Source organism: Ahaetulla prasina, chromosome 14, assembly GCF_028640845.1.
Source record: "Ahaetulla prasina isolate Xishuangbanna chromosome 14, ASM2864084v1, whole genome shotgun sequence".
NCBI classification, from domain to species: domain Eukaryota; kingdom Metazoa; phylum Chordata; class Lepidosauria; order Squamata; family Colubridae; genus Ahaetulla; species Ahaetulla prasina.
In genome coordinates this window covers 3,890,833-3,909,975 of record NC_080552.1, presented here as the reverse complement: position 1 = coordinate 3,909,975, position 19,143 = coordinate 3,890,833, and the positions used below count along the sequence as shown (strand labels likewise).

Sequence of the window (19,143 nt, the reverse complement as noted above, 5' to 3'; positions counted from 1 at the left end):
TTGCTACTGGTTCTCTGAACCACCCGCCGCCATCGCTACCGGATCAGGCGATCCAGTCCGAACCGGGAGCATTTCACCCCTGGTTTCAATACCATGTCCAGTCTCTTCTTAAAAGCCTCCAGTGATGGAGCACCCACGACTTCTGACGGCAACACCTGTTCCATTAAGCAGGGCTCTCCCACTCTTCTAATTTAAGGATGGAAACCTGCATTCTGCACTTGTTTAAAATCCTTAGTTATCTACTAAGTATTGAAAGTAGATTCAGAGGCTAAACCCCACTTGACATTCCACTTTAAGCCAAGCCCAACATACATAATTTAAATTCACCCTTTAAATTAATCAATAAATTTATGCCTGGAAACCTTACTGAAAATCCAGCCCTAAATCTGCCAGGATATAAATCTCCAAGAAACCTTTAATCACTTTTGCAGAGTTTAATTTAATCACTTTAATCACTTTCTCGATTCCCAAAATTCTAAGAACTTGTCACAATCACAGAAACCAGTGTAAAGTCATCCATGTGGGGAGGTTTTTCCCCTATTGGAAAATGGGAAAGATTACTGGCCCCCCTGCCCCCAGCTCTCATTTCTGCCTTAAGGCAGCCAAGCACCCAGATGAATACTTCCCACAGATTACCTAGACCCCTCTAGCCCTGGTTCAGGCCCAATTCTTGGCAAAAGCCATATTTTTGATTGGTACCCTTCATGCGATGGGGGACTGCACCCTCCCCATCTTTAACACACACACCCCCGTGGCCTTTGATAACCCTGGTTATTCTGTCTTTCTGGGCCATCTGTGACGGATGGTGCACTGCATTGCAACTCCTTTCTCAGCAAGAGGAGGAAAGAGATAAGAGAGCAGCAGCTGAAGACAGATGAGATCCCAGATCTAATTCCTCTTTCTCTCCCGCTACACGGAGTGTTGGGAAAGGTCATCCTTCAGACCAGGGAGATGGACCATCAGAAGGCCAATGATGCTCAGGTGGACCTCTCTACTCTGGAACGCTCCGGAGATGGTGGAAGTCTGACCAGGGTGTGAAGATTATGAGGGAGTGGATCAGGAGTGAAATCTAGCAGGTTCTGACAGGTTCTGGAGAACCAGTAGTGGAAATGTTGAGTAGTTTGGAAAACCAGCAAATAACACCTCTGGCTGGCTTCGCAGTGGGGTGGGAATGGAGATCTTGCAATATCTTTCTCCCAGGAGTGGGGAGGGAATGGGGATTTTGCAGTATCCTTCCCCTGCCATGCCCACCAAGCCACGCCTACCAAGCCACACCATGCCCACCAAGCCATGCCCACAGAACCGGTAGTAAAAAAAATTTGGATTTCACCACTGGATTGGATCACGAGAAACAGGCTAAAGATGAAGCTCTGCTAAAAGGTCCAGTTTGTCCAGAAATCGCCTGGTTTTCCATCAGTTTCAGCTATGACTTTAGATGGGTTGGCATTCCCTCCGTGTCTTTGGATTTCTTCTCAAATTTCTAGGGAGACTACCAGATAGCTAGGCAGAGGCTGATACTTCGCACTTGATGAGACACTTCTGGGACCAGGAAACCGTAACAATAGAAGCTTACCCTTCTCTCCTCCAGGACCGGCCAATGCAACGTGCCCAGCTTAGGACTGTCTTTGAAGACTTCCCAGGAACAGCAGTTGGTACAAAGGCAGCTGCCATTTGGTGACAGGGAAGAGCAGTGACAGCCGCATAACACCTGTTTCGTGGGCCCAGTTGTGAAAACCGGTTCTCAGACTGTCACAAGCAAACAGCCTGACATTAGACTAGCCTGTTACCAAAACAACAACCACCACAAGAAGAAACAGATGGAAACTGCCTCTCCCACTCAAAAGAGGATGGCCTCTGGCCCTTTGCATTGCTTGGGTGAGAAAAGAAGTACAAAAATTTGAGCATGAATTTCGCTCTGATTAGCGCTTCCCTGCGATGCAGGTGGTCGCTGGCTTTCTTCTGTGCTGTTTTTCTATCATAAGCCAATTTACCGGGTGTCCTTGGAAATCCATGCCTGCAATTTCTTGCCTAGCCAGGCAAGAGAAGTCTTACGAGCTGCATTGGCTTCCAATTCAAATCCTTAAAACACTGCACAGTTCGATGCCGGGAAAAATCCCACAACCGTTTTCTTCACGTACAACCAACTTTTCCCCTGCAGGTTTTCCACCCCTAAGTAAAGGTAAAGGTAAAGGTTCCCCTCGCACATACGTGCTAGTCGTTGCTGACTCTAGGGGGCGGTGCTCATCTCTGTTTCAAAGCCGAAGAGCCAGTGCTGTCCAAAGACGTCTCTGTGGTCATGTGGCCGGCATGACTCAATGCCAAAGGCGCACAAAATGCTGTTCCCTTCCCACCAAAGGTGGCCCCTATTTTTTCTACTTGCATTTTTACGTGCTTTCGAACTGCTAGGTTGGCAGAAGCTGGGACAAGGAACGGGAGCTTACCCCGTTACATGGCAGCACTAGGGATTCGAACCGCTGAGCTGCCGACCTTTCAGTTGACAAGCTCAACGTCCTAGCCCCTGAGCCACCCTCTACCCATTTCCACTCCTACCCCCACCCCATAAACGAGGCTTGGAGGGAGGCTGGTTTTGCAGCCAAATTCCAGCACAAAGTGAGTTTTGGATCGCTCCATTCTATCTATCAGCCCGAAGACTATCATCTTCCAAGGATAAATGGCCCTTATGATTTAAGTCATTAAGTTCCCATAAAGTTGATCATTAAAAAGTAACATAACGACAGGAGCTTTGTTCGCTGACGGATCTTCTGTGCCTGTTGCTTCTTCTCGCCTGAAGCAGCAAAATACTCACAAGAGGATAGACCCCATTAGGGCAAGACTTTTGGGACACCTTTCATTCCGAAAAAAGCTCTTGAAGCATAGAATTCAGATGCCAAGGATGGAAACAGGGATCGACTTGAGGGCCAATGCGTTCTCCAGATTTGCAGAGCCTTCCTGGGGAAATGCAACATGTTGTGGGCTGCCAGCAGCCTACGGAGCTGGCAGCGGAGTCGGACAGTGATGAGGCTGTGGAAGAGTGTGGGCCGGTCCTGGAGGCTGGGGAAGGCCTGGATGAGGGCTCTGCATCGGAGGCAGAGGTGGGGCCAGGGCCATCGGGGAGTGATATGAGGACTCCGGAGCCTCCAGAGGTTGACAGTAGTGAGGCAGAGGAACAGGAGGAGCCTGTTCCTAATACACACATGCGAAGAGCTGCCAGAAGGCAAGAGCAGCTAAAGCAAAGAGAACAACTCGGGAGTAAGGCCAAGAGATGATTGGCTCCTCCCTTACGGCTTAAAAGCAATGGCATTTGGGCTCTTGGCCGGAAAACAACGTTGATAGACTTGCTCCTTGTCTTGCTACATTTATTTCTTGTCGGCGTCTTCTGCTTCTTAACTTTTGCCAAGAAAAGCCTTTGGCAGTTTGCCTAATTAGACCAAGGTTGGTGATAAGATTGAAGAATTGTGTTATGAAGAATTTGTTTTGATTTAATTTGGACTACACTGAGAATGAGTTAATTCTCAGATGTTCTAATAAATCTGTTTGTTTTTGAACTGATTAAGTCTAATACTACCTACTTGGGCCTGGGTCACAACACAACGCTGAGAAAGAGGCATAACAGCTACCTTAGAAGCAAACGAGGAGATAGGACCTGCCCATTTTCTCTGCCTTCAACTTTGGCACATCAACCTAATCTCTGGAAAGCCCAGTGTCATGCCCCCGTTGGGAACCTGAATCTGCGGACGAGCCAGAGCTGGAGCCCACGGAGATCGAGGTGGTGGCTTCATTGGCTTCAAAGGCATGTGAGGAGAAGCAGGCCAAGACAGGGCTCCTCAGGATTGGGACAGCTTGTTAGCAGGTGGGAACGGGGACAGGATGACCAATAGAGGACAAGCAGTGGAAATGAGGAGCAGCAGAGCTCAGGCAATGAGCAAGGACCGCCCCCTCCTGATCCCTGAGCATGGAGAGTGGAGAGAAGGCAGGAAAAGCACAGGCTGACCCAACGACTAGGAGGTGAGTGCCCTGCCCCTCTTCCCAAGGCACACCTGGGGACTGAGATTCAAGGAGACACTGTGGGGAGTGGCATTTGTTGGAAACAAACACTGAATTTGTAAAGTTTTGTGTGCCATTGAAGATATTTGAAGCTTGCAGGACTGCCTGCTTCCTCCTTGCTTGGTGGACTCATTTCCCCGTTCCTTTGCTTTGCTGGACTGCGCGCAGCAAGAGGCTGCCGCGTGTGTGCATGTGCACTTTGCTCTGGGACTTGCCAAGAATGCCTTTGGGGAAATTTGGAGTATTAAAGGGGAGTTTGAACTCAACCAGCAAAGCTGGCTGAGGAACTCTGGGAGTTAAAGTCCACAAAGTTGCCAAAGTTGGAGACCCCTGAATTAGAGACTCTCCGTATAGAGCTCTGCACCATCTCCTAGTCCTGAAGGTGACGTGCCTAATGGCAACTACAACTCCCATAATTCCCCAGCCAGCACGGTGAGATAATATCACCCAGGTTTAGCCATTTAGGGTCAATTAGAGCAGGGGTCTCCAACCTTGGCAACTTTAAGACTTGGGGATTTCAACTCCCAGAATTCCTCAGCCAGGAGTTGAAGTCCCCAAGTCTTAAAGTTGCCAAGGTTGGAGACCCCTGTTCTAGAACCACCCCCAGCCACTAAATCACCCATTTTCAATGAAGTGACTTTCTTTTTTTTTTTTTAGTAAAAAAGTTTTATTTTTACAATCATGTCAAACAATTCATTCAATGTACAGTTATATACATTTAGTCGGGCCTGCCCAGTCACCACCCCCCTTTTTAACACTCCCCTCTTCTACCTTCTTTTACTATCCAAACCTTCCTCTCCTTCTCTTATCTACATCCTCTCCTCCCTCCACCCTACACCTTCCTTCTCCCTCTTCTACCCCTCTTCCTTCCTCTTCTCCTCTTTCCTACCTCCTACTCTCTCTTTTCTCCCTCCCCACCGTTCTAAAATGGTAACTGGGCAGACCCGACCCTACATTAATTATATTTATACATCTTCAATAATCCCTGTACATTCACCATCACTCCATCTCTAGCCTCAACCCCCCAATTCCCCTCCCCCTTACCCCCCATCCCCCACCCCGACTTCCCAGAACAAAATGCAGGGTATCAAAACTAACAATCATAATCTAAAATAATTCCTAAATTATAATCTCTAGTCTCTCCACACTTAATCACACTCTCAATTCCCCTCTCCTTCAGAAATATATCTAATACAAAATATTTCCTAAATTTACTCATATGCTATTCGATATTTTTTTATCTGATACTTATTCTGAATATAATCAATCCACATTTTCCATTCTAAAATATATTTTTCTTGTGTATAGTCTTTCAAATAAGCAGAGATTTTTGCCATTTCTGCCAGATTTGATACTTTAAGTGTCCATTCTTCAATGAAGTGACTTTCATCCGGGAGGGTAGGTAATGGCAAAACTAGGGTCATGTTCTGTCTCCTTCCCCACTTCAGACTTCACGAGCTGGCCTTCAGCCAGTGGATTCACGGCTCTTATCAGTCCTGGCAGAGAAATTGCAGCTGCCTGCCAAAGTTCAAACAAATGACTCACGTAGCAAGACTTTCAGCTCTTTTTGAAACGGTTCAGCTAAACTTTTGCTTCCCGTGGAGTGAGAGCAGTCCCAAAGCTCCTTATATATCCTGTGGGGTGGGGCTCCTGCCCCAGCCTTCCTTTTGATGACGCCGCCTCTCTAATCTTCTGAAGCGCGGGTCAAGCCAAGCTTGATTATTATTATTATCAGCTGGGTCTGAAGGCGTAGCCTGGGGAAGGGAGGAATCAGGGGATGACGGCCTCATTACGTCCTCTGACTGGTCTGGTTCTGGCTCCTGGAGCTGAGCCAAAGGAATTGGTGCTCCCGAGGTAAGCCTCACCAGCCCTTCCCCCTCACTCTCGGAGTCACTTTCGGGCATGGGGCCAGGTTCGGGGTCTGGAGTCACAACAAGTCAGCTATCTTGTGGTGTTTTTTTTAAAAAAGAAAGACAAGTCCAATCAAAGGGGTGACAACTTAGACATTTCTTTGAAGAATTTGAAAGCAGTCTGGATCTGTGAAAAGCTACCAAGAACCAACCCTGGATGGAACCAGCAGAGGGGCTGGAGGATCCTGGGTCTGACAAAAACTTGGTCATATGGAAATTGTTGAAGACACTTTGAACAAAAGGAACTTCTGCTCGTCACGATTGTGGTGACATACAGACAACACCACATATGTTATCCCTGCCCTTTTGTTCCGATCAGTGTGCGCTTGAGGATCTCATGGCAACACGACATAGCACAATTCATGCAGCTGGTTCTCTTTAATTTGTACGTGTTTTAACCTTGTAGTTCATATTTTAAATTTTTGTATGATGTAGCAGTGGTTCTCAAGTTGTGGTCCGTGGGCCGCTGGGGGGGGGAACCGTGATGCCATCATGGGGGTCCGCGAAGGCTTGAAGAAATGTTGTGATTTAAATCGTGAGTTCGGTCTTGGGGAACCGTGGCCAGGATCCATGGCCACACCAGGTATTTAAAGGGGGAACCTGGTGACGAAAAGGTTGAGAACGACGGTCGTATAATATGCCTTATTTTAATCGTGATTTTCTGACATGAATAAACAAGCAATTTGTCCTCTCCCTCCTTTGGCACAATGACATTATTGCATATCCAGCAAAGGCAGGTTAGGAAGACTGCCCAGAAAAAGCCAGAAAAGTCAGCTGGGATACCTCCCACTAGAGCTGACCCACAGGATCCCTAGAGAACTCCTGTTTTTTTTTTTTAATTTGCATTTATATCCCGCCCTTCTCCGAAGACTCAAGGCGGCTTACACTATGTTAGCAATAGTCTTCATCCATTTGTATATTATATACAAAGTCAACTTATTGCCCCCAACAATCTGGGTCCTCGTTTTACCTACCTTATAAAGGATGGAAGGCTGAGTCAACCTTGGGCCTGGTGGGACTAGAACCTGCAGTAATTGCAGGCAGCTGTGTTAATAACAGACTGTCGTACCAGTCTGAGCCACAGAGGCTTTGCCCTCAGGACGCTGCCTTCCTCTCACCCACGGCTGAACCTGCCTACCTGGGCATTTCTCCAGTCCATTGTGCTTTTCCACCTTCTTCCAATACAGGCCTTCTCACGATTTGTGGTTCTTTGGCAGGGACTGTGATAATCTCATCACTGGAAGCTTTCAAGAGGAGACTGGACTGCCATCTGTCAGAAATGGTGTAGTTGTCTCCTGCTTGGGCGGGGGGGTTGGACTAGATGACCTACAAGGTCCCTTCCAACTCTGTTAGTTAATGACCCAATAGCCCGTTGGCCACTTTCAGGGGAAAGGACACACCCCTGGTTGGTGCTCTTTCCTTGCCCATCCTGATTTCGGCAGGGTGCTTGGGTTTTGTGGGCAGCTGCCCAGAAAAGATGCCTGCGATTTTTAAGAAGGGCAGATGAGTTCTTAAGTAGGCTTCCTAGCCACATCAGGGGTGAAATCCAGCAGGTTCTGACAGGTTCTGGAGAACTGGTAGCAGAAATTTTGAGTAGTTCAGAGAACCGGCAAATGCCACCTCTGGTTGGCCCCAGAGTGGGGAGGGAATGGGGATTTTGCAGTATCCTTCCCCTGCCATGCCCACCAAGCCACACCCACAGAACCGGTAGAGAAAATTTTTGAATTTCACCCCTGAGCCGCATGCTGGTCTTGTGAAACAGCCTTAGATTTCTTTTGGCACTCTTTGGAAGAGCCCTGGCTTCTCTTGATGACCGAGGCTAATTGGGCAACAGATCATCGCCAGAAAAAAAACATCCACATTTCTAAGAAGTACCAATTGTCCACTGCTGACCAGGGCTTGTTTCTGTGGCTTTAATTGGGGCAGGAAGGGATGCATCATTTTGTCACTTCCTTAGTTGTTTGCTGCCTCGACTTTTCATCTCAGTTTTTGGCAGAAATATTAAGTGGCAACCACAGAAATTTTGGGGCATCAATGAAAATTTCAAGAAGAGACTGGACTGCCATCTGTCAAAAATGGTGTAGGGTCTGCTTGGGCAGGGGAGATGGTGGACTAGATGACCTACGAGGTCTCTTCCAATTCTGTTAATCTATAATCTGTAAAATCACATCCACTGATGATTCTGATGAAAGAGAAGGGCCAGGTCGCTGACTTCTCGGGTTCTGTAGACCAGGTTTATAAGGTTTCATGCCTTGGGCAGTGGGTTGGACTAGAAGACCTCCAAGGTCCCTCCTGTAAGATGTAACACATGCATCAATGACCTTGAGCAAAGGGGACCAAGGATACTGCTTAGGAACAATGACAGAAGAGGAGCAGGCGCCCTAACTCAGGGGTCTCCAACCTTGGTCCCTTTAAGAATTGTGGACTTCAACTCCCAGCTTTGCTGGCTGAGGGACTCTGGGAGTTGAAGTCCACAAGTCTTAAAGGGACCAAGGTTGGAGACCCCTGCCCTAAGTGGTCAAAGAAAGAAACTAAGCAAAGGTCCATCCTAATGGAGCAAACAATTAAAAGTGGAAGATGGAACGTTTGTATTTTCAAACTTGCAAGATTGACAGGTAAACCAGACAGGACACACATGACCAGATGGGGGTAAATCTACATCATTGTAAGATGACATTAACCGAATCTTGCAAGACTGAAAATACAATACTTCCCACTTCCACTTTTATTGCTCGCTCCACGAGGGTGAATCCTTCCTTAGTTTCTTTCTCCAACCATTAAGCGACTGGAGGCTCTTACTACCCCTTTTCTCTGACCAGTCCTTGGGCAGGAACTCTTCTCCCCCTTCCTCAAGGTCATCCATGCATTCTCTTCAACACCAACACACCACAACATTCAGGAGGGCAACAGAGAGCTGCTTTGCCCCACTCAGCCAATATCAGCGAAACCAAAGGGAGGACAATCAAAAAAAACTGTAAGGACAAACCCCCTCTTATTCTCTGAATAAGAACAGAGGCTGGCTGTTAGGACAGCACAAATTGTGTCATCATACCTTTTTGCTGCTTCAAGGACTTCAAGGAAGGAAACATATTAAAACAGCTCACCGGATGAGCAGTAAAAAAAAAAAAATCCTTCTTGATATCATCCATTTGCAAAACGTTTTCCCCCATTTCATTACCTGGAAGTAATTTTTGCTCACAATAGGAAAATAACTCTTCGGAATTTTGTGCAGAGGCATCAGGTGACAGCACCCCCCCCCCCGCCCCAAAGCAAAAGTACATTTGCAGCTCAGCTTTTCCATTTAGGAAGGAAAAAGGTGAAGTATTTCACTTTTTATTATGCAGTGAATCAGACCCTGTTTAAATCTTGTCACCCTTCTGATGGCTTAATTAAGGCCTCCACTGAGCAAAAATGAACTAAATTTTCTCTGACTGAGAAGCCCAAAGTCTCAAACACGTTGACAGGGTATTTTATGGGAGAAAAGCAAATTAACTGCTAATAACCACATTCCCCCTCCCCAAGGAGCCACCAGAACAAAGGCCTCCGGTCCATTCGCAGGAAGAGAGACATCTGCTCCGCAACTCGAAACAAGCCATTGCACCGGTTCAATCAAAAATCAAATCTCAGGCCCTTTTCATAATTCAGAAGAGAAGATGCAATCGTCTCACTGCCTGCTGGGGCTGGCTGCGGCCAAGGGATGCTGAAGCACCCAGAGCAGGTAACAAAACCCATCAGGGAGGGGGGAGAAGGGGCTGCCGCAGGTGCGAAATGGCTGCCCCATTTCAAGAGGAAAAAGGTGATGAAAACACAATCAATGTGCAAGGATCTGTGAGCACCCATCAGCTACCACAGCCTGCTCCTGAGCTTTGCAGCTTTTGATGCAACTAAATTGCATACAGGTTGCCATAAAGAAGAGCAGGTCAACCTATTCTCCAAAGCACCTGAAGGCAGGACAGGAAGCAACGGATGGAAACTATTCCAGGAGAGAAGCAACCTGGAATTAAGGAGAAATTTCCTGACAGTTAGAACTATCAATCAGTGGAACAGCTTCTGTCCAAAAGTTGTAGGCACTCCAACATTGGAGACTTTTTAAAGAAAAGATTGAACAACCGTTTGTCTGAAATGGTTGAGGGTTTCCTGCTTGAGCAGGGGGTTGGACTAGAAGACCTCCAAGGTCCCTTTCAACTCTTCTACTGTTATTTTCTGTTAAATACTGCAGCTTTTCCTGCAGGAGCAAATAGACCCACAGGATAGTCATGCTAGGGAAACCAACTAAACTCACAGTGGATTTGGGTGGCTCAGTGACTAAGAGACTGAGCTTGTCAATCAGAAAGGTCGGCAGTTGGACGGTTCGAATCCCTAGTACAGGTCTCCTGCATGAGCAGGGGGTTGGATTAGATGACCTCCAAGGTCCCTTCCAACTCTGTTACTGTTACTGAATTGTAGTTAAGGTCACTCAGTGAATACCAGGTTATAAAGGACTGGTGTACATTAAGTTGGAATTATATAGGCTCCCTAGACCAGGGGTCTTCAACCTTGGCAACTTTAAGCCTGGCGGACTTCAACTCCCAGAATTCTGGGAGTTAAAGTCCGCCAGGCTTAAAGTTGCCAAGGTTGAAGACCCCTGGTCTAGACAACCCATGCCCCATTGGGTCATCCTTCCAGAGATATACCCTTGCCTAAACAGAGAAACAGAGTGACCGAAAAGTCTAGGCGAAAAGTCCTAGACCCGCTCTTCTACGCTTGCCCCTTGGCATCAGCTCTGAGTAGTACCCTGTTTCCCCCCAAACAAGACATCCCCTGATAATAAGCCCAATCAGGCTTTTGAGCGAATGGCAATAAGACCTTATTTCAGGGTTCAAAAAAATATAAGATAGGGTCTTATTTTCGGAGAAACATGGTAATAGAAGTTTAAAGTGTGGACAGAGAAGCCAGGATAGGTTCTTCTCATGGCACTGTCTCTAGATCTGACATTCCAGCCCAAATTCTTTCTCCACACCCCAATTTTTACATCTTACAAGGAGCAAAGCCCTCCTGGCATCTACCTGCTACCATCCAACAATGGACAGCCTCAAGCAAAATTGAAATGTGGGGAAAGGAGCTAACCGTTGTTTTGATTGCCTAAAGCTATAAGAAGCAGGCAATCTGATGTATTCCAATCAATAATTTAGATGATTTTAAGACAGATTCGGGTTTGGGACCAGTTTAGTGCAAGCGAAACAAAGCTTGTTAAATGGAATTATTTATTGCACAGAATCTGCAACCTCCTTTTAGAAAACAAGTCCCGGGGCAAAAGGCCCTTAAAGGGAAATTCCTCTTACAAAAAAAAAACAAGAAGCTTAGAATGTAAGTGTGTGCTTGTGTGTGTGTGTGTTTGTATTTGTGTTTGTGTGTGTGTGTGTGTGTGTGTGTGTGTGTGTGTGTGTGTATGCATGTCCAGTAGCTCTGCAAAACTGAGAGAAGACCTCCAGGGTCTCTTCCAATTCTGTTATTCTGAAAAGAAGGTGCCGCCCTCCAGGTAGATATGATCAGGCAACAGCCAAAGTAGACTCTGCAATGATGCCTGGGTTATTGTAAATGATGACCAGGCAGAACTCAAAGGAGGAGTCCAATCAGGAGTGAAATCCAGCAGGTTTTCACAGGTTCTAAAGAACCGGTAGTGGAAATTTTGAGCAGTTTGGAGAACCGGCAAATACCACCTCTGGCTGGCCCCACAGTGGGGTGGGAATGGAGATTTTGCAATATCCTTCCCCCTGGAGTGGGGGTGGCAATGGAGATTTTGCAGTATCCTTCCCTTACCACGCCCACCAAGCCACACCCACAGAACTGGTAGTAAAAAAAAATCAGATTTCACCACTGGATCAAATGGATTATCAATCTTGAGTCCTTTCACACCCACAAGTGATGGCAGTTCAGCCCATTTTGAATTCCGCTGACTCTTATATACCTCCAAGTGGCTTTGACCGTTAGTCGTTCAGATTCTTGGAGAGAGCATTCGCATACAATAAACCTATGTTCATTTGAACTGCCTGGACTTCTGATTTCCTGCACTTGACAGTTATAGCCACAGAAACCCAAAATTCTGGCCAGGTTCCCCTCCCTCTTCTGCCCCAGGGAAGAAGGGTACAGCCAAGGCAAACTTCCTTCTCCTGCTTTTTCTCTTGGGAAGGATCTTTCCAACGTTCGCCTCTGCCCATTTCCTCTGAAGTCATCTCTAAGACTCTATAGAAAGGTAGGATTTTCCCCCAAACCATTTAGTCTTAAAATGATAAGGATGTCTTGCATCCTGCAAGTGAGTCAGTGCCCTGCATGCACCTCCTGGTTAGTAACAAGAGGCAACAGAATGCTGGATTGCAAAAAAAAAATCAAAAAATCAGTAGACTAAACCCTCCTAAAATAACAGGAGCACATTCATGAGAAAACTGGGGTTTGGTTGCAATTGAGGTTTACTGCCCCAAACCTGAGCAGCAACATCCTTACCATTCACAGGTATGCTGCCTGATTAGGCTGCACTACTACGCGGTGGCTCAGGGGCTACGACGTTGAGCTTGTCGATCTAAAGGTCGGCAATTCAGCAGTTCGAATCCCTAGTGCTGCCGTGTAACGGGGTGAGCCCCCGTTAGTTGTCCCAGCTTTTGCCAACCTAGCAGTTTCGAAAGCACGTAAAAATGCAAGTAGAAAAAATAGGGACCACTTTTGGTGGGAAGATAACAGTATTCCATGCACCTTTGGCATTGAGTCATGCCGGCCACATGACCACGGAGACGTCTTCAGATAGTGATGGCTCTTCGGCTTTGTAACAGAGATGAGCACCACCCCCTAGAGTCGGGAACGATTAGCGCATATGTGCGAGGAGAACCTTTACTTTTACCCCTTCTCTACCTTACTGAAAAGCAGGTTGATGGAAGTCTGGGTTGACCAAAGGCAGAATCCCCCCAATGAAGGCCGTGGAAAACTGCCACTCTGAATATGTTTCCGATCTGTGAAGCTAAAAGGAAGGGAAAGATGTAATACATCTGACCCAGCCTTAGCAAAAACAAGAAACAGACTCCTTGTCCCGAAAAACCCCTCTTTATTATCTCCTGTGAATTAATGGCATTCACACACCGGAAAAGTCCAGGCAATAATCCTTCAAAGTGTTAACTGGAGTAACAGACCTTATCAGTTCCTTGCGATAATTGCCAGGCTGGGAGCTTCCAGTTGCAAAGCTGTAAATTAAGTTCTGGCCAGCAGTCTCTGAGGCACAAAACACGATAAGCAAAATCTCCAGAAATCCGAACGGTTGTCTCCTACAACCACCACTCCCCTTTCCTTCTATTTATTCCCCAGCCAAGGAGCGGCCATTCAGCATCCACGTTTGCCTTGCTTCCTGAGTTGAGACACCTTGTCCTCCGTTGTTCTCCTCTCCTAACTGCTCTGCACATACGTGCATCTGGAACAGGCCCCAGTTGCTCTTCCTCCTCAGTCATCTCAGCCTCCAAAGGCAGTTGCCTCTCCGGTGGCTGGGAAATGTTGGACAGCCCTGGCTTTATCTCTGGTTCCAACTCAGAGCATCCATTAGAGCTTTCCCCAGACTCCAGCACTGGGCCAAGTTCCTCCCCAACCTCCTCATCATCTGAGTCTGCCGCCAACTTCGCTGGCAGCTGGTGGGCCACAACAGAATGTGATTTGATCTCTGTGGAGATTCTCAGTCATCCAGGTCTTGGCTGTCTCAAAGGTGTTTTTCTTTTCCCCAAAAGACAACTGGACTGTTTTTTCCTTGAGGAAGAAGAAAACATTTCGCTTCTCATCCAAGAAGCTTCATCGGTTCTGGCAGGATGGTGGGAGCAAAGGAAGGATCTTATTTCTTTGCAGTCATCTGATCCTTAGCACTCTCCCTGAGAGCTCTTGAAGCCACTTGGAAAGAAATATGATCCTTCCAAACCCCTCCCCCCCATCCTATCAGAACTGCCCCGCCCCTACCCCTCCTACCAGAACCGATGAAGCTTCTTGGATGAGAAGCGAAACATCTTTTTCTTCCTCAAGGAAAAAAACAGTCCTGTTTCCTTTTGAAAAAGCACCTTTGAGACAATGCAGTTTGATGCAAAGTAGTTTAGTTATGAATGAAAGGGCTAAATATATATCAAAAGTTATAGTTATATCAAAGTGGGTTGCTATGGATTCCTCTTTTCATTCACGCTCACAGGAGGCTGGTCATTCCATGCTACACTATAATGAGAATGGGGGGAAGAAAATCAGAGTTGGATTTTGGGAAGAAATTCGGAACTTTCTAAGTGAAGAATTCCTAAAGGAAAAAATTCCGTTAGGCGATGCGAAGGGAGCCGTGGAAAGAAGATGTGCGAATTCAGAAAAAGTGATCAGTAAAAACTAAGAGATAGATAGATAGATAGATAGATAGATAGATAGATAGATAGATAGATAGATAGATAGATGATGGATGGATGGATGGATGGATGGATGGATGGATGGATGGATGGATGGATGGATAGATAGATAGATAGATGGATAGATAGATGGATAGATGGATGGATGGATGGATAGATAGATAGATAGATAGATAGATAGATAGATAGATGGATGGATGGATGGATGGATGGATGGATAGATAGATAGATAGATAGATAGATAGATAGATAGATAGATAGATAGATAGATAGATAGATGGATGGATGCTGTATGATTCAGGGGTGGGTTCTACTTACCTTTATTACCGGTTCACAGTGGGAGTCACGCACATGCAATTGCTTTGCTTGCGTGCGCACACTTCGTGATGATGTTAGGGTCGGTGGGCAGAGCCTCCCCCCCCCCGGTTTTACTACTGGTTGGCAAGAACCAATCTGAACCGGGTCAACCCACCACTCGTATGAATGATTACAAAGAAATATGCTCATTCTTAATTGACACTGTTGCATAATACACTATATATCCATTTACATTTTTCTGCAGTGTATAAGAATATATAGTTCCTTATATATTGAGTTGTTTCACTGTTTTCTTATCTTTTTTTTTCTGTTTAATTACGTAAAGGCCAAAAGGGAAAAGCAATTGAGCAATTTGGAAGGAATGACATCGGTAAGTATATTTGTTTAGAAAAAAGGTCTGTTTTAAATACATGGTTCAAACATTAGTCTATTTATAAAATTGTGAAAGAAATAAGAATGAAAGAACAATAGCATAACAAGCATTGCAAAAAACCCTAGAGATTATTTCAATCCTCTGGAGAGAGAGGAGGGGGAGAGAGAGGGAGGGAGGGAGGGAGAGGGCCTTTTATGAAAAAGTTTAAATGACTGATAAAAAGATTAATCTGTCATTAAATGACAGAATAATACCCAAGCAGAATGAAAGAAAAGTGAGGATAAAAGTAGGGATAAAAGAGGATGTAAAAAGCTTGGAACAGAGTAAAATAAAAATTACAAAATGCTGCAAACGTGGGTGAATTGAATTGAGCACAAGTAGTCCTTGATTTATAACAATTTGTTTAGTGACCGATGGAAGTTACAACAACACTGGGGAAAATAATGACTTACATGCTTAGAACCATTGCAGCATTTCCATGGTTACGTGATCAAAATTGAAAGCCTTGACTCTTATTTATGACGGTCGCAGTGTCCCGGGGTCACGTGATCCCGTTTGGTGACCTTCTGACAAGCAAAGTCAATGGGGAAGCCAAATTCACTTAGCAACCATGTTCTTAAGTTAACAACCATAGTGATTCACTTAACAACAGTGGCAACAAAGGTTGTAAAATGGGGCAAAATTCACTTAACAACTGTCTCGCTTACCAAAACCAAAATTGGGCTCAATTGTAGTCATACATTGAGGACTACTTTTACTTTATTGGACCAAGTCTGACACATGGAATTTGCCTCCGGTGCAGAAGCTCTCAGTGCACATACAAAGCAACAGAATAATCATAATCACAATGCCAATTAGAGGGGGCAGTAAAGAAGATAAAAAGGATAAGTAATAATACCACAGCCACACTATATGGGTTAATATCAGGGGTGAAATCCAGCAGGTTCTGACAGGTTCTGGAGAACCGGTAGCAGAAATTTTGAGTAGCTTGGAGAACTGGCAAATTCTACCTCTGGCTGGCCCCAGAGTGGGGAGGGAATGGAGATTTTGCAATATCCTTCCCTCCAGGAGTTGGGTTCAGAGGTGGGTTTCAGCAGGTTCTGACCGGTTCTGGAGAACCGGTAGTGGAAATTTTGAGTAGTTCGGAGAAGTGGTAGTAAAAATTCTGAGTGGCGCCGCCCCCATCTATTCTCTGCCTCCCGAGTCCCAGCTGATTGGGAAGAAATGGGGATTTTGCAGTACCTTCCCCTGGAGTGGGGTGGGAATGGAGTTTTGACCGTATCCTTCCCCTGCCATGCCCACCAAGCCACGCCCACAGAACTGATAGTAAAAAGATTTGAAACCCACCACTGTTGGGAATGGAGATTTTGCAATATCCTTCCCGAAGGAGTGGGGAGGGAATGGGGATTTTGCAGTATCCTTTCTCTGGAGTGGGGTGGGAATGGAGATTTTGCAGTATCCTTCTCCTGCCACGCCCACCAAGCCACACCACGCCCACCAAGCCATGCCCACAGAATCGGTAGTAAAAAAATTGGATTTCACCACTGATTAATATGCATAGACATTAGACAGTACTGCGATAATTAGATGAAATTATACCAAAGGAAATAGGAAAAAAGATGCTTGATAAAATGTTAAAGTGAAAGAGGACAGGGATGAGTTTTTAAAAATCCATATAAATCAATGATTGCTATAAAAATCAAGGCCGTTTCAAAGTTATCGATTTAGAGAAAGTGTTCGATAAAGGAAATTACTTGAAGTTTTTTCTCAGACATAAAGAGTTGAAGATTGGGTCTTGAACATGATGAGAAAGCTATATGATGGAAGTAAAGCACCTATTAACAATAAATGGACTGCTAAGTGAATGGTTTTACCTGTATATTCAATTCAATTCACCCACGTTTGCAGCATAGCATTCTTATTAGCATAGCTGGCTGGGGAATTCTGGGAATTGAAGTCCACATGTCTCATACTTGCAAAAGTTGAGATACACTGAGCTTACGTATACATGTTCTAGTCTAGGATGATTCGTAGGGCTAGAAAACTATGGACAGTTTCTAAACTAGTTTTAGTTTATGTTATTTTTCTTTAATTTTATTCCTACAGTTTCTTTAGTTTACTATTTCTTACTTCTTTTCTGCACTCTGCACAATGCTGAGTATCCATGTATGACTTAAAACCAGTCAGACACTGTAGGAGGAGAGCTGCGTTAATAGCAAAAAATCAGGCGGGGTCTGGTAGCACCATGGCTACCAGATTCCTCCCAATTATTTTTTTTTTTTTAATCTACAAAAAACATGGTAATGGAAGAGGCAGAGTTTTTGTTGACTGATCGCTCTTTGGAACGATTTATCTTACATTCAGAACTGCCATTAGCTGTTCAGACAAATACATCTGCCAGACTTTAAAACCATTTCTGATTTATGGTCATATTTATAAAATGATGATCTAAAATGTTTGGTAATCATGTAATTGGGAAAGAGCAATTATAGATCCTGGGGAAATTGGAAAGCCATCTAGCATAAAACGCACACTGGAAAAGCTTTCCGCGGGAACCCAAAGCGTCTTTGCAAATCCCCAAAGATTGGGGAAGCATCTCAGAAAAATGCAATCTGATTAAGGGTAAAAAGCTGCTTTTTTAAAAAGAAAAAAAAATCTCAAACAAAGCTGAGCTTGCTTTTAAAAGGGAGAACAGTTTGTTCCATGGGGAAGTTGACCAATGTTCATTTGCAGCACGGTGGGATTTTTAGATGCAACTGTATTTCAGTAATTGGAACAGGGCAGGGCATTTTCCAAGCAAAGATGCTTCCCGCAACCAGCGGTGGGAAAACAGCCCTGCTAGTTACTTCAAGAGGTTCCGATTCCCCTCAGCCCCCCGATTTTCAGAAAGGAAGGTCAAAAATAAAAATGCAACCACCACCAAGATCCGAGCGGCAGGAGGAAACAGCGATGTTCTCCTGCTCAAGGACTCTGAGAACAATCTGTTCAGCTGATGAGAAATTGATGGGTCACGTTGCTCACTGTAACTAGGATTCTAGATGCTTTATTAGTTTGTTTTTTTAAAAAATTCTCCTTCTGGGATTCCTAACACTGCCAGAAGACCCTCCATGATTACTTCTCACACTACGTTTTTAAAAAGTTTCCCGTAACTTTAAAACTGGACCACCTCTCTCTTCGCTGATTTCCAAGCAGTAATCAGGCCCCAGATAAGCTCCCAGATGGGAGGAGGGGGGGAAAAATGTTTTTGTTTTTTTAAAACTCTTTCAATAAAAAAAAAAAAAAACACCCAAAGGCAAGCTAAGGGGTAAGAGCTCAGGAACTCTTGGATGGGGTGGTTAGAGGGGCTGGCCAGGGGTCCATCTGGGTGACCATTTCATAAGCAGGAAGAAGAGGCATTAAGAAGACCCAAAGAGTTTTAAAGTCTGCATTGAAGAGACTTCTGTATCCATGCATCTGTTAGAGATCTAAAAGGCTGCCAAAGAATAAAAACCAAGCAAAAACGAGGTTTTAACCTGATACCTTAGCAAAATAATGCCAAAGAGGAAATTTAAATGAGGGGGAGGGGAGTACAAACTCTCATGAGTAGCCACAGGACAAGAGATAGTGAAGAAAGGGAGGGACTTGAGCAGCACATGCAAGCAAAGACCGAGAGCTGCACCTGCTAGCTAGCCGGCTCTGTTCCTTGCTGTGCGTTTTCTCTCACTGTGTTGCATCTTTCCACTTTTAGAGGTCAAGCTCTTGTGTGAAGCCAAGCACGGAGCCATGTTTGATTACATTCTGATTTTCTCCCATTGTAAGAGGAAAGAGAGAGAGAGAGTGTGTGAGAGAGAGAGAGGGAGGGAGGGAGGGAGGGAGGGAGGGAGGAAGGAAGGAAGGAAGGAAGGAAGGAAGGAAGGAAGGAAGGAGGGAAGGAGGGAAGGAAGGAAGGAAAAAAGAGAGAAAGAAAGAGAAGAGAGAGAGAGAGAAGGGAGGGAGGGAAGGAGGGAGGGAGGGAAGGAAGGAAGGAACAAAGAGAAAGAAAGAGAGAGAGAGAAAGAGAAGGGGGAGGGAGGGAAGGAAGAGAAAGAAAGAAAGAAAGAAAGAAAGAAAGAAAGAAAGAAAGAAAGAAAGAAAG

The 19,143-nt window shown here is 45.3% G+C and overlaps 1 protein-coding gene across 2 annotated transcripts in view; it reads right to left on the bottom strand.

Moving 5' to 3' along the window:
* The window catches only part of RAB26 (RAB26, member RAS oncogene family), a 296,965-nt gene that overhangs the window by 268,540 nt on the left and 9,282 nt on the right, over nucleotides 1–19,143 (bottom strand). The window lies entirely within an intron of this gene.